Genomic DNA, 14,301 nt, shown 5'->3' on the forward strand with positions numbered 1-14,301 from the left:
GAGCTATGCAGAGTAGCCACTTTTCCATACCTGGGGATCACTTTTGATGAGAGAGGCACCTGGGGTCCCCAGCTAAAAAACAGAAACATTTCCCTTGCTAGATAATCCTCTGCACTTCAGGGTTTTACGAAAAAATTAGGAGCTAGGCCAATAGCAACATTAATAAAAATATATAAAGCGAAATGTCTTGCTGTGGCCACATATGGTAGTGCAATTTGGGGATACTGTTCTCAAGACAGTATTCAGACTACCGAGAATGCATTTTTAAGAGCTGTCCTCTCAGTCCCACAGTCCACTCCAACTTACACAATCCACACTGAACTAGGAGTAGGATATATTACAGATTTGATTAAAGTGGCTCCTGTTCTAGCTTGGCTGAAGACCTGGTTGAACCAAGAAATCCCCCTTAACCACAGCATTCTAAAAGACTGTTTGCAGCTAGATAGAGTAAATAAAATCCTGTGGCTAGCCTACATCAAAGACAGTCTTATAAAGTTAGGGAGACCAGAGCTCTTCTTTTCACTGGCCTCTATAACAACAAAGTACATTGCCGTGATTAAAGGTATGATGGGAGAACTGCTAAGTATGGAGAGGGAACAATTGGAACTAGAGAAACCAACGGTGAGGGCTAGCATTATTATGAGTACCCAAGTAGGCCCTGAACTGTATTTAACTACTGTGAATCAACCTTATCACCATTTTCTTTTAACACGATTTCGGTTTAATTTGATTCACCTGAACCTCGGACATTTTCCAACCTGGTGTACCCCTGATAATGGAATGCCGTGTACTTGCGACAATTTCTCTACCCAGAACACATTGCATTTTTTGATGTTCTGTGGTCACTACACAGCAGTAAGGACGAAATACCTGATCCCTATGTTAAAGGAGGCAGGGTTCATCCAGGTAAAGCCAGCACTCCTGTTTTTACAGTTATTGCAGACCCTTAGGATTATGTTCCATGTTGCCAGTTTCCTAGACGGGGCTGTTAGGATCAAGAAGAGGAAGATGACCAATAATTCTCCTAACATGGTTCTTTAGTGGATGAAAATAAATACTGTTTATATTATAGGGAATGCTTACTTTATGAAATTGATATGTGTAAATGTAATATGTATGTGATTATGTTGTCCTACCTAACTGACCTCTTTTTATAGTATTTTAATGTATTTTAAAATGTATTTATAAAGGAAAATATTTTTATACCTTTTTTGTAAATATATAGATTGTGTAAATTAATCGTGATTTTATTCTGTATCAATTATATAACTTTGATTGTGTGAATATTTGTATAGTGCTATTGTCTTTTTATGATATTGATTTATCGAAATAAAGTATTTTGACTGACTGACTGACTGACATTCAGTCACTCACCAGAAATGATTAATACATGCAGCAGACTCAAAGGTAGTTACAGTCACATCTACCTAGCTCCGACTAATACAGGCATTAAAGTATGTTTGCAGCCACTTACAAACACATTTAGACAGTCATAGATTTAATATAGCAGGCATTACAGCAAGCACATTTACATCTTATCTGTACCAACTACCTCTCCTGTTCCCTCCAGTAAGTCCCACACAGTGACAGTGCTAAGAGGTCTTTGGAGGTAACAAGCCCATTTCTCCACCATTCTGAAAAGTGCTTCCTGGTACACTACTGGTTGGGGGATGAAGTCCACTTTACTCCTGAAGGACCTTGGGGGCCAAGAAGCCCTCTTAGTACCTCCTGTAATTCCTACACAGAAGTTTTCCTGAGAGCTGGTCGGAGGCCAATACCCTTTTCTCCACCACTCTGCAAACATGACTACTACTTAAAAAACCAAAGATATACACTGAAGAAACCAAAGGTTAGAGAAATGTTATAGTTCTTGATTAGCATTTAAAATCTGACAAATTCACTGAATAAAACAAAGGTTATGGGGATGTTATAATTAGGAATTAGCTGTTAAAAAACCTTAGACATTCACTGGGACGTTAAAGTTAGGCTCAGATTTCACTCATACAAAACCAATGAGAATCAGTCGCAACGCACTGCTTATGACCCTGCATATTACATCACTCATTATATGGTCAGTGACATCACTGTTTATATCATCCACATCCACTCACACCCCATATAAGCTTTCATGCATCTACTCCAACTTCCACACTATGATTCTCAATCCCATTCACACACCCATACCAGTACTTACACACCAAATCACCGATTCATAGGTCGACAGAACATCCACTTATTCACCCATACAGCCACTCATACACCCACTCACTCCATAATACAGCCACTGACATATCCTCTCATAGGTCCACACATCCAGTTACATGCTGTCAGTCACCCGTAGAGCTACTCACAACCCTGGTTACTCACCTATAGAGTCAATCACTCAGCTACTTACTCACCCAAACAGTTACACACACAGCCACTCACTTATTCGTACTAACATGTACTCACTCAGCTATACAGTCACTGACACAAGCATACACTCACCCATACAGCCATTTGCACAGTCACTCACTCACCCATACAGTTAGTCATATACTTCAATACTCACCTATGCTGCCTGCCACATATGCAGTTATTCACCTATATACCACTGACACATCTACTCACTCACAAACACAGCAATATACACACTCAGTCACCCATACAGTCTCTCACACATGTACTCACTAATCCATACGGCCACTGACTCACCCACTTGCTCATATATTCAGGCAGTCACACACCCTCTCACCCACCCACACAGACACCCAGACCGGTACCCAGAAAAGCAATCAGCTCACCCATACAGCCACTCACATACCCACTTATATACCCATATAGCCAATTAAGACACCCACTGGCACACTGATATAGACCTTCATACAACCAGTCACTCACCCATAAATTCACAGAGACATGTAATCACTCACGTATACAGTCAGTTACACACCCACTGAATCATCCATACAGGCACTCATTTACACACTGATCCAACAATACACCTTGTTATATATATTTAAGACTCATAAACTTTGTAAAAAAACTCACAGCCACTGGCTGATTAAATAAATCTGTATTTGCAAAGCACAAACTTCTCACCCTTATGGGTCTCAAGGTGCTGGGCCGTTGTAGAAGTTAACTGAGCTATTGCTCAGAGTCACATGGTGCTGAGCTGAGCTGCTGCTGGAGCCTGGGACCAAACCGTGAACCCTGTGCTCCGAAGTCAGCTGCCCTGGCCGCTGCACCATGCCTCTCCACTATGCAATCAGTGATGCCATTAGTGATTTCCTTTGAGATGTCATCAGTGATGTCACTGACCATTTCATGATTGATGTAATGTGAGGTCATAAGCAGTACATTGTGGGGGCATGAGCTATAGTTAGCTCGCTAACTTTAACGGCTGAATCTCACTGGTTTTGTATGAATGAAATCTAAGCCTAACTATAGCGTCCCTGTAATTTTACGTTTTTTCATTGGATTTCTAAGGTTTTTTATATTATTACCATGCACATTCCTTTACAATGCATGTCTTTACCACGGATATGCATGTATTTTGCAGGTGAATATATCCCCACTATCCCTATATACATATGTATAATAAAGAAGGCTTAAACTTACAAGCCAAAAATGTACATTTCCATGGTAAAGGCATATCCATGGTAAAAACATTTGTTGTAAAGGTAGGTGTTGTTATGACTTTATTGGTGTAAAGCCTTCGTTGTAAAGGCTTTTGTTGTTTAACCTATTTTTATTCCAACATACAACCAAAGGCATTGCATGGTAAAGACTGCTTGGTCATGGTAATGCATGGTAATGGCTGTGTGGTAAAGGTTGTTTTCCTCTAGACCCTACTACTATAACTAAAGAGGCTTTAACTTTGGTTAAGAATAATTTTTTGGAACGGATTGAGGATGGCATACTGGAAATCACTGACTGTGTAGATGTATCAAAACCTTAAGATGAGTTTTAACTTACTATCCATCTAGAAAATATTATATCAGTGGAAAACTTTGCATTTCCTTTAAATGTTACACTTGACCTGATATCAGGAAAGTGTCCGTGAAATAATAGTAAATTGTACAGCTTTTCTGGTTTTGTGCTCTCTCTACAAAGGACAACATGTCAAATGTCTAGGCCCAGTGTTGAGGGCCTTATTATGAGTTTGGTGGTGTGGAAGCAGTACCGCCTCACTCCTGCACAGTCAAACCCATGTAGGAACCCACACAGGATCAGGAGTTTTCTCTTGTCGGGCGGGAGGTTCTTTTGCGTTCCCAGGGCGGTGCCTGTGAAATAGGCACTTCAATGGGAATTTCAAATGCAGTACCTGCACGGCATGGACTTGCCAAGCAGTTACTTGTGTGTATGCACACAGTGTGCATCCATATGACTTGAGGCCCCTGGGGGTGGTCGCACCACCATGAAGAAAAGTGCGGCAATTTGGAAACTTGTAATATGCTTGCCCTGCCAAGCATAAGGCAGCCTCAAGATCACCACCGCCAGAGATCTTTGATTCCCTGGTGGTTGCAGTTGCCTCATGATGGCCCGACTGCCCTGGGCATAATAGGGTGGTTGGAAGACCACTGCCACTGTGCCCGCGTGAGAGTGATTGTCCATAGACTTCTAGACTTATAATGAGCTCCTAAGATATGTGGAATGCAAACAACCGAAGATACAGTTGTAATATGTAATATGGCTTCACCTGTTATCATTCAGTGTTCTGTAGCAAGCTTTATAAAATTGCATGTAAAACCCATTTAAAGTTAGCTCTCTAAATATGCGCTAACATTATATGAACTAAGAACCAAGGCCCATATGTATCAACATTAGTAATTGGGATTTTCAAAATGTGATTATTACCGCTCATTGCAAGCTAATTGTGATTCCTAAATGTTGATTATTACCGAATCGTAATTTGGAAGGTGACCCTTCAAAACACTGAATCTGTGTTGATCACAAACCAAAATCGCAATTCGGTCATGTGCTACTGAATCACTATTGTGCTTAGATACATGCCAAAATGCTTTTTTGAGGGTGGAAAAGATTCGACTCTGCGAATTGCCTATGTGTAACAGCAAAAAAAATTGATACATCTGGCCCCAAGTTTACTAAGTATTTTCATTGATTGTTGAATGTACTTAAACATGTTATTGCTTTTAATGGGTTTAAGAATATATGATTCTAATGAACTTGAATTTGAAACAATAAGAAAGAGAATAAGCATAAGTTTAGCTCATGTACTGACCAGCACCAGAAGAATGACTTGACCATCCAGAAAGTCTGGACCTGATAAGAGTATGTTACTTGGCGAATATACTTCCTAGAGATGAATGGAAGAAGGCATTTCAAATATGATGCATATATTTTGCTTCCATTTAGCATTTCCTCAGTGTTGATTTCTGTGAGATCTTTAATAGGTATCTCATGGTTTACCTGGTTGACATCTTTATCTTTTCAGAGAATATTGAATTACAAACCTATTATCTTCAGGATTTACTACATGACTTATACTGTTGTAAGTTGTACTTTATAAAATCCAAATGCCTTTTCAACCAGACTGCATTTTGTTTCCTGGAGTATGTGTTGTCTGTAAAATGTAGAAAGTTGGAGCAAGGTAAGATGTAGCTATCTTGAAAAGACTGGCACCAAAATGTGAGCAAAAGCTTGAAAAAATCTTTGGGTTTCTGCTACCTTTTATCGATAAGTCAGAATTTGGTGTCTTCCAAGACCGTTCCATTTCTTAAACTTTCATTAGCGAAAATTCTGTGTAAGCATTATTATACCTCAACACGTTTTTTGTTTCTTACATCAGCATGTTTTCAACAGGTTTCTAGTGAGAATTCACTAAGGGCCAGATGTAGGTCGGTCGGTAACGGCCGAAAATCGGTATTTTCGGCCGATACCGACCGGTATACATGATTTGACATGTAGGTGCTCAATTTTACAGAATCGGTAACTTTACCGATTCGGTAAAGTTACAGATCCTGTAAAATACCGAATCGGTAACTTTACTGATTCGGAGCCATCCCATATGTAGGTGGGAATCTTCAGAGTCCCAGGAGCCTTAACGAATCGGTATTTTACCATCAAATCCATTTTGATGGTAAAATATCGGTTTCAGGTGTGCATGCACATGTGTGTATGCATACCTAGCCATGTGACAGGCAGACCTGCCCTTAGGGCATGTATGCCTGCCACATGGCACCCAAGCCTGTTTTGGGGGTGCCAGGGGGTGTCAAAGTGACACCCCCTGCACCCTTGTGAATTCGGTATTTACCGATTCGGTAAATACCGAATCGGTAATGCCTATTCATTCCTATGGGCTTCAAAGCCCATAGGAATGAATGGGCATTACCGATTCGGTATTTACCGAATCGGTAAATACTGAATTATTAAGGAATCGGTAACGAATCCAGATGTTGGGACCTACATCCCATTTACCGATTTTGAAATACCGAATCGGTAAAATTCGGTATTTCAAAATCGGTAAATGGGATTTACCTACATCTGGCCCAAAGAGCCTTGCTTACCATCCACAGCACACATTGCGGCTTCAGACTTTGTAATTGGAACTGTTTTTGGAGTTGGACCTGGATAGCCACACAGTGAATATCACTCTAGTAAGATAAACCAAACTGGAAAAAAAATCCCATTTTACATGCAAAAAGAGATCCTTGCAATTTCTGAACCATTTATAGCATGCCATATTCATTCCAAACATACCAATCAGCCTAATTCAGCCTGATGCAAATATAAAAATAGAATTCCTCAAGGTGGCACATGCCACAAACAAATGGCATACTTCATGAGTTAATTTCTTGACCCGGTTTCTTTTAGCATCAATTTTACACCTATCCTTTAGCGCCAAAGCAGATGATCTCTGCTGCAGAATCTGACATGATAATGAAGAAACTGTTAGAATAACCTTTCTTCCCATGGATCACCTACTTTCAACCATATTAAATCTGTTTCAAATTTTTGCAACACAGATCTATACAACATATTCATAAGAAAACAAAGAGCTTGTTAGAAATGGGGGTCTCTTTTTGGCACTGGCTGGCACCACTGTCCATATAGGGACCCTACTTCTTAAGTAAAGGCAAGTGGGTCCCCCCCTTCACAACCCCTGCTCCACCCTGTTGTAATGTAGCACGAGCAGTTAGGCCTATCTCAGAGGCAGCGTGTGAAGCATTTATGACCACGTACAATAAGGCAGTAATGACACCACAAAAGGACACAACTCAGGTTGATATAGAACAATAATGTCTTTAGCTAACAGTTTAACTCAAAACTCTCAAAGTGTTTCAACAACTACAATTCACGTCAACCCGTAGGGACTAAAAGAGATAACAACTTATTCACCAAAGCGTAACTGAGTTCAGGGCCGGGGCATATGCGACCCGTTGCGCACCAGCTACCTGTCGTTGAAGGGGGAGATAGCACACAGCTTCTCCAAGAAGCGGAGACAGTGACAGGCGGACTCCCAGCAACCCCAAGTGTTGGAAGCTGAGATCCACAGCGTGCACTCACAGTGATTCAGGCACTCAGGGACAGGCGGGTGCTCAGTGGCAGCAGCGCGCGGCTGTGGCGGCCCAGGTTGGTGTGTCGATGACTCTCATCGTGCAGCTCCCTGGTGGGCTCGCAGCAGCAGCTCTCTCTTTAGCTGTGGCGGCCCACAGGACAAATCCAAATAACGCAACGTTGTCAATGGTGCGAGTGCTCAGTGGCCACAGCTCTCTCTCAGCTGCAGCAGCCCGCGGGACAAATTATGATGATGTAAAGTAGCAAAGAGTGTGGGCGCTCAGCGGCTTCAGCTCTCTCTTGGCTGCAGCAGCCCACGGGTCAAATTACGATGATGCACTGTAGCAAAGGGTGGTGGGCACTTGGCAGCTACAGCTCTCCCTAGGCTGCGGCGGCCAACGGGACAAATCATTACGGTACTCAGTAGGAAAGGTTTTGGGCACTCCGCTGCTACAGCTCTTTCTTGGCTGCAGCGGCCCACGGGACAAATCACAAGGGTGCACAGTAGGAAAGGCAGTGGGCACTCAGCGGCTGCAGCTCTCTCTTTGCTGCGGCGACCCAAGGGACAAACCACGATGGTGCGCAGTAGCAAAGGGTGGTGGGCACTCAGCTGCTACAGCTCTCCCTTGGCTGCAGCGGCCCACGGGACAAATCATGGTGGTGCACTATAGCAAATGGTGTGGGCTCTCAGTGGCTACAGCTCTCTCTTGGCTGAGGCAGCTCACACAGATTCCGTGGTAGGTCTAAAGGTGCAGATTCCGGCGGCTTTCGGCGGCGACAGCTCTCCCTCAGCTGCAGCAGCCCAAACGGATCCTGCGGAAAGTTGGAGGGTACTGATTTCAGCGGGCTCTCAGTGGTGGCAGCTCTCATCTTAGCTGCAGTGATCCACACAGGTTTAGCAAAGAAAAGTTCAAAGGTTCAAAGTCAGGTGAGTGCTCAGCGGCGGCAGCTCTCTCTTAGCTGCAGCGGCCCGTGCAGGTTTAGAAAAAGTTCAGAAGATGCCCAGTCGCGGGCCCTCACATTAGAGCTAGAGGCTCCGGATTACTCGACAGAAGCCTCACCTGCAAGCAGAACTCCACGCACAGGAATGCGATGGCTGACGGGGTGAAGTCTAATGTCCCTGAGACTTCGGCAGGAGACTCTCTCAATTTAGGCCCTCGGGTAGTTTCTTCAGCAAGCTTCGTGAAAGTTGCAAAGTTCTTTCCTTTGTTCACTCGGACAGAGTTTCGTCTTGACATCCAGAAGGAACACACTTGGCCAAAGTTCCAGCGCAGCATTTTATACCTAAAAAGTCTTTGTTCTCTAAGGTTGCAAATCACTGACTCCAGTCAGAACGAGTCCGGTGGGGTCGGGGAGCACATGGTTTATGAGGCAACATTCTGCCCTTTCAGAATGAGGGGACCTGCTATCAGACACCCAGTGGGAGGTTCAGCCATCATTCATCTTGCTAGGCTCAAAGAGTCACCCCTCCCCACTCTCGGAATACCGATCTCTCTCTCCAGCCAGGTCTGACCCAGCTGGCCCTGCAGCTCCAAAGTCAGACGGCCAATACGCATACTCGCAACAGCCTGCAGTTAAGCTTTAGGCAAGAAACTATTGTGTTTTCAGGAAAGGCATTTCACAACATATGTTACCTAAATGGTCCTTACTAAAAGGTCGTTCTCCCTGGCCTGAGCACAACCATATCAACTTGAAGTTCCTATCGGGTTCCTAGGGCCAAATAGGTTGATACAAAGTAATCCCTAACGCACAGGCTATACAGACATAAGCATTAGAGTAATCCATATTCACACAGTCATTTATAAACAGGGAGCATTCGAGCTGTGGCACTGATTAGCAAGGCCCAGAACATCTACATCCAGCCAACATACAAGACATGAAGAGTAAAATGGGGAGAGAGACCCAGGCCAATAATGCCAGGTCTAACATACCTATTGCTAGATTCTCAACCTTTCCATTTTGAGAAATGTGACATATTTTTGCAGGGCTCTCCAATCTGGATATTGTCCAGAATCTTTCAACCAAACCTAATTCAGTTGTGTGATGATGAGTCTATGGTAGTGACAACAGCTGGTGAGCAACAGGTTCTTGTCACACAAGATGGAGTCACCAGGTAGACACACCCCAGAGGTAAGTATTAAAATGTAATTATTGTGTAAGCAGTGAGATCACATGAATCTAGCAGCAGTGATTCTTCTCTACAGAGCTATCATCACTCTTCTTCTCCTTCTAATTATTTTTCAGTGCCTCACTTCTTGCTTGTGCTTATCAATGTATATAAACTGGGATCCATTGTGGGGATAATGGGGAATATCACCAGTTGGGTTGTCACCCCATGGATTACTGGTACTCACGCTCTGGACCAATGATGGTGCATCTCCTCGATCAATAATACAGACAACTACCACAGGTTAAAGAGACGTGGTTCTGTCCACTTACTAGTGGCAGCGGTTCTTTGTCTGGTAGATCAAGCCTCCTAAAATTAATTAGGGATTATTGCCTCTATGAGACCACCCAGGAGTAATGAAGATTTTATCCATAGAAGATACAGCTTCATAAAAGTCACTGGGGATTACAGAGCATTTGGGTCCATGTCAGAAAGATAGAAGAGTAGCTAGCATAATATGCATCTTCTGGAGAACACCAACAGAGTTAAGGAAGAGATGTCTACCCACTGTGAACAATTCTCCCATGCTGAAAAGAGCATGAGAGAAGCTGCAGGATTTGTAAGGTTTGAGTTGGTGATAACGAAAGAATGATACGTACTCAGCCAGACTCTACAGCCTTGTAGGTGGTAGAACCGCCACCGTGGGCAGCAGCCCGCATGCCTTGGGAAGGGACTAAAACACAGATGTAACATCTACCAAGAAAGATGAGAAACTACCTTCTTGCCCAGGAGGCAGTAGACACTGTAAGCATTCCCTTATTGCCAAGTGGGTAGAACGGGACGAGAGTGAGTTGCTATTAGATTTCAAAGGGAGAGGCGGGTGCATTTGCTAATTTGTCTCACTTTTACAGGTATGGAGTTACCACTGTGTCCACCTGTGTGTTGGGCCTAGATCCATACATTCCAACATTTTGGAACATGCTGTATGCTCACCATCACATTACAAATATTTTAGTGCAGTACACAGCGTGGATCAGACTTTGTCAGAGTGTTTGGGTCATGCCCTTGGGCTGGTATTAGAGAGGACTCCAGCTTCCAAAAACAATCAAGTAGAGTGCATATCTGCCATCACCAGACAGCTATCTCTCTGAGAGCGGCATCCACTGCCTAGGTAAAAGGATGGCTCGTCAACACTAGGGATGGGCGTAGTTTGCGTAGCACCACTATGCAGAATTTTGGAAAAAATGTGTGGAAAACGAGGACACGTCCTGAGGGTCCGTGTGCCCGGTACAGGGGTCCCTCGTGCCTGGGCTGACTCCCTGATCTCCCCGGCCTGGTTGGGTTGGAAAGCAGGGAACGGCCCCGGGGCATGGGTTTGGGAGCCCCCGTCCTACGGCCTGCCAAGAGTCCATCTGCCTGGGACAAGGGTCCCTGGTGCAGAGCCCCGGAAGACCTGCAAGGCTCCTGGTCAGACCTCCCCCAGGCTGCTGGGCCCCAGGAGCACTTGCGGGCCTCCCCATGCCTGAGGTCCAGCATGGGGTTTCGGAGCGCCCCTGAGCCCTGCAGCCCTGGAGCCCTGCAGCCCCAGAGCCCTGCAGCCCGAGCCCTGCAGCCCTGAGCCCTGCAGCCCTGGAGCTCTGCAGCCCATGAGCCCTGCAGCCCCGGAGCCCTGTAGCTTCTGAGCCCTGCAGCCCCAAGCCCTGCAGCCCATGAGCCCTGCAGCCAGGATGGGATCCATGGGTCCCAGGCAGTCCTCCCCCGGGCATGCGGGGCTCCCTTCTCCAGGACAACGGCGTGGCCAAGTGCCCGGGATGGGCTCCATGGTTCCCAGGCAGTCCTCCCCCAGGCTTCCTCCTCTAGGCCAACGGCATGGCAAAGTGCCCGGGACGGGCTCCATGGGTCCCGGACAGTCAACCCCGGCGTCTGGGGCTCCCTCCTCCAGGCCAACTGCATGGCAAAGTGCCCAGGACGGGCTCCATGGGTCCCGAGCAGTCCCCCCCGGGTGTCTGGGGCTCCCTTCTCCAGGCCAACTGCATGGCCAAGTACCCGGGATAGGCTTCATGGGTCCCGGGCAGTCCTCCCCCTGGTGTCCTGACCCAAGAGCTCCGGTGGTCCTCCCTGTGCCTGAGGCCCATCCAAGGTCCCCTAGCCCTGCATGGGCAGGCAGGAGCCTTACCGCAAAGGCTCGGGTGGGCAGCTGGGAGTCATTTTGATCCCACCTATCTGAACGCACCTTTCCCCTTGGCCATCTGGTTGCACGAAATGCTTTCGAATGGTGCGACCAGATGGTCGGGCTTCCCTGGAAGTCCCGATAATGTGCCATTCGCCTCCCTGATCCCAGTGAAGGCTCCAGGAGCCCGGACACTCCTCCCGTGTTGGCGGCTCTCTGCCGGGAACCAGATGGGCTATGCCTCGGCAACATCTCCCTAGGCGTCCAGGGCTCCCTCCTCAAGGCCAACGGCATGGCCTAGTGCCCGGGACGGGCTCCATGGTTCCCAGACAGACCTGACCCGGTCCGAGCGGCCGGGCCGAGGGTTTTAAAGAGTTGTGTAGTAATTGGTTACCGACTAGCAAAATAGGGTTTGTACATACTACAACTCATTTTAGCTTCACAAACAGCTGATTTTCTGACTGCAACTGCTAAAAATGGTCATCGTTTGGCCCTTCATGAGTTCCTAATTGTGAGTCGCAAAAAGTCACAAATAGGAAATAGCAAATTATTTCCATCATACATGTGGCCCTATGTTCCTTCCTCTCGCAAAAAATAATGCAAGTCTTTGATTTTTACCAGAATTATGAAATCAAAACATATGTCCTAGACGTAGGTGTTATTTTTGTACATACAAACTCAGTTTCCTCAATGTTAAAAACGCTTATAATTACAAATAAATGGTAAGAAATTCATATTTTTTGACCTGTAACTAGGTTGTTCCTATCATTTACTCCTATTATATCATGAACCAAGAAATGTGAATAAGTGTATGCAAGCCCTTTAATCAGTAATACACGAAAACTACACTAAAAGTGAGGTCAGGGTCTAACGTTCAGAATTTTTTTTTCTGATATTGCTTTATAGTTATGATAAGTGTACAGCGCACAACCAAACCATACCCTGTCCTCTGTGTGAATGATTTTTCTAATCACAGAGCATTGTATTTGTTCTATCCTTGCTGGTTTAATGGCTTCAGACATACTGGTTAATTGCAAGTAGAATCCCTGATGAAAAATGTTGTGCAATTTTATTATTTATGGTGCAATGTAACAAAATGTTCTCATCTTCAAGTATGACTTTTTCAAACTGCATCAATAAGAAATTACGCCCCCTTTCAAGAAGCTAGGAAACTGGACTTGTGAACTCTCCCTGAAAATAAAATGCTCAATTACTTTTGTCATTGTATAATAACTGATCTAAAGGTACATAGGGCCTGATGTATCACAGTGTTTTGTGGTCACAAATGCTTCTGTTTGCTAAATCGCATTGTTTATGACAACAAACATGGTTTTGCATTATATGAACCCCTTTTGCAAGTTGGATATTTAAAAGGAGACATGTTTCCCTCTTCATTCTGACTCCCAATAAAATATAACAGAGGTTTGTGGTCACAATTGTAATTTCATACCATTGATCAGGTACCGACATCTGAGTTGGAGTGGTGTATGATTCTGAAGGACTGCTGGGTGTTGACTAGTTCTTTTGTAAATCCCGCCCTGCCTATACTTAAGCCACGCTCCCATTTCTGCGCTGGTTGACACTAGAGGTAACCTTCATTTCCCTGAGGCGGAAGCCGGGGAAAACAGGATAGATTGTGATTTTAAAACTTTTAAACTGTTCATTTGCACTTTTGCTGATTTGCACTCTGTTACCCACCGCCTCCTCCTCACCGCGCTTGAACCCTGGTCCCCGCAGACGATTAGGTTGTGTCGTGGGACGCACTGGGGGTTAGAGGCCATTTTTGAAGGACTGTTCGGTGCGGACTAGTTGTTTTGTAAATCCCGCCCTACCGCTACTTAAGCCACGCTCCCATATCTGCGCTGGTTGACACTAGAGGTAACCTTCATTTCCCTGAAACGGAAGCCTGAGGAAAACAGAATAGATTGTGATTTTAAAACTTTTAAACTGTTCATTTGCACTTTTGCTGATTTGCACTCTGTTACCCACTACTTCCTCCTCACCGCGCTCGAACCCTGGTCCCCGCAGACGATTAGGTTCTGCCGTGGCACGCACTGGGGGTTAGCGCCCATTTTTGAAAGACTGTTGGGTGCGGACTAGTTGTTTTGTAAATCTCGCCCTGCCGCTACTTAAGCCACGCTCCCATATCTGCGCTGGTTGACACTAGAGGTAACCTTCATTTCCCTGAGGGGGAAGCCGGGTAAAACAGGATAGATTGTGATTTTAAAACTTTTAAACTGTTTATTTGCACTTTTGCACTTTTGCTGATTTGCACTCTGTTACCCACTGCCTCCTCCTCACCGCGCTCGAACCCTGGTCCCCGAAGACGATTAGGTTCTGCCGTGGGACGCACTGGGGGTTAGCGGCCATTTTTGAAGGACTGTTGGGTGCGGACTAGTTGTTTTGTAAATTCCGTTCTTCCTGGGTATAAATGACGACAGTCACCCGACCGTGCAGCGGGCGCGCAGGTGGCGCACCGAAGGCGCGCCAAAGGCAAGACCGTCTGCGCCCGTCCGCGCCAGAC

The sequence above is a fragment of the Lissotriton vulgaris genome, chromosome 4_1 (genome assembly GCF_964263255.1).
Source record: "Lissotriton vulgaris chromosome 4_1, aLisVul1.2, whole genome shotgun sequence".
NCBI classification, from domain to species: Eukaryota; Metazoa; Chordata; class Amphibia; order Caudata; family Salamandridae; genus Lissotriton; species Lissotriton vulgaris.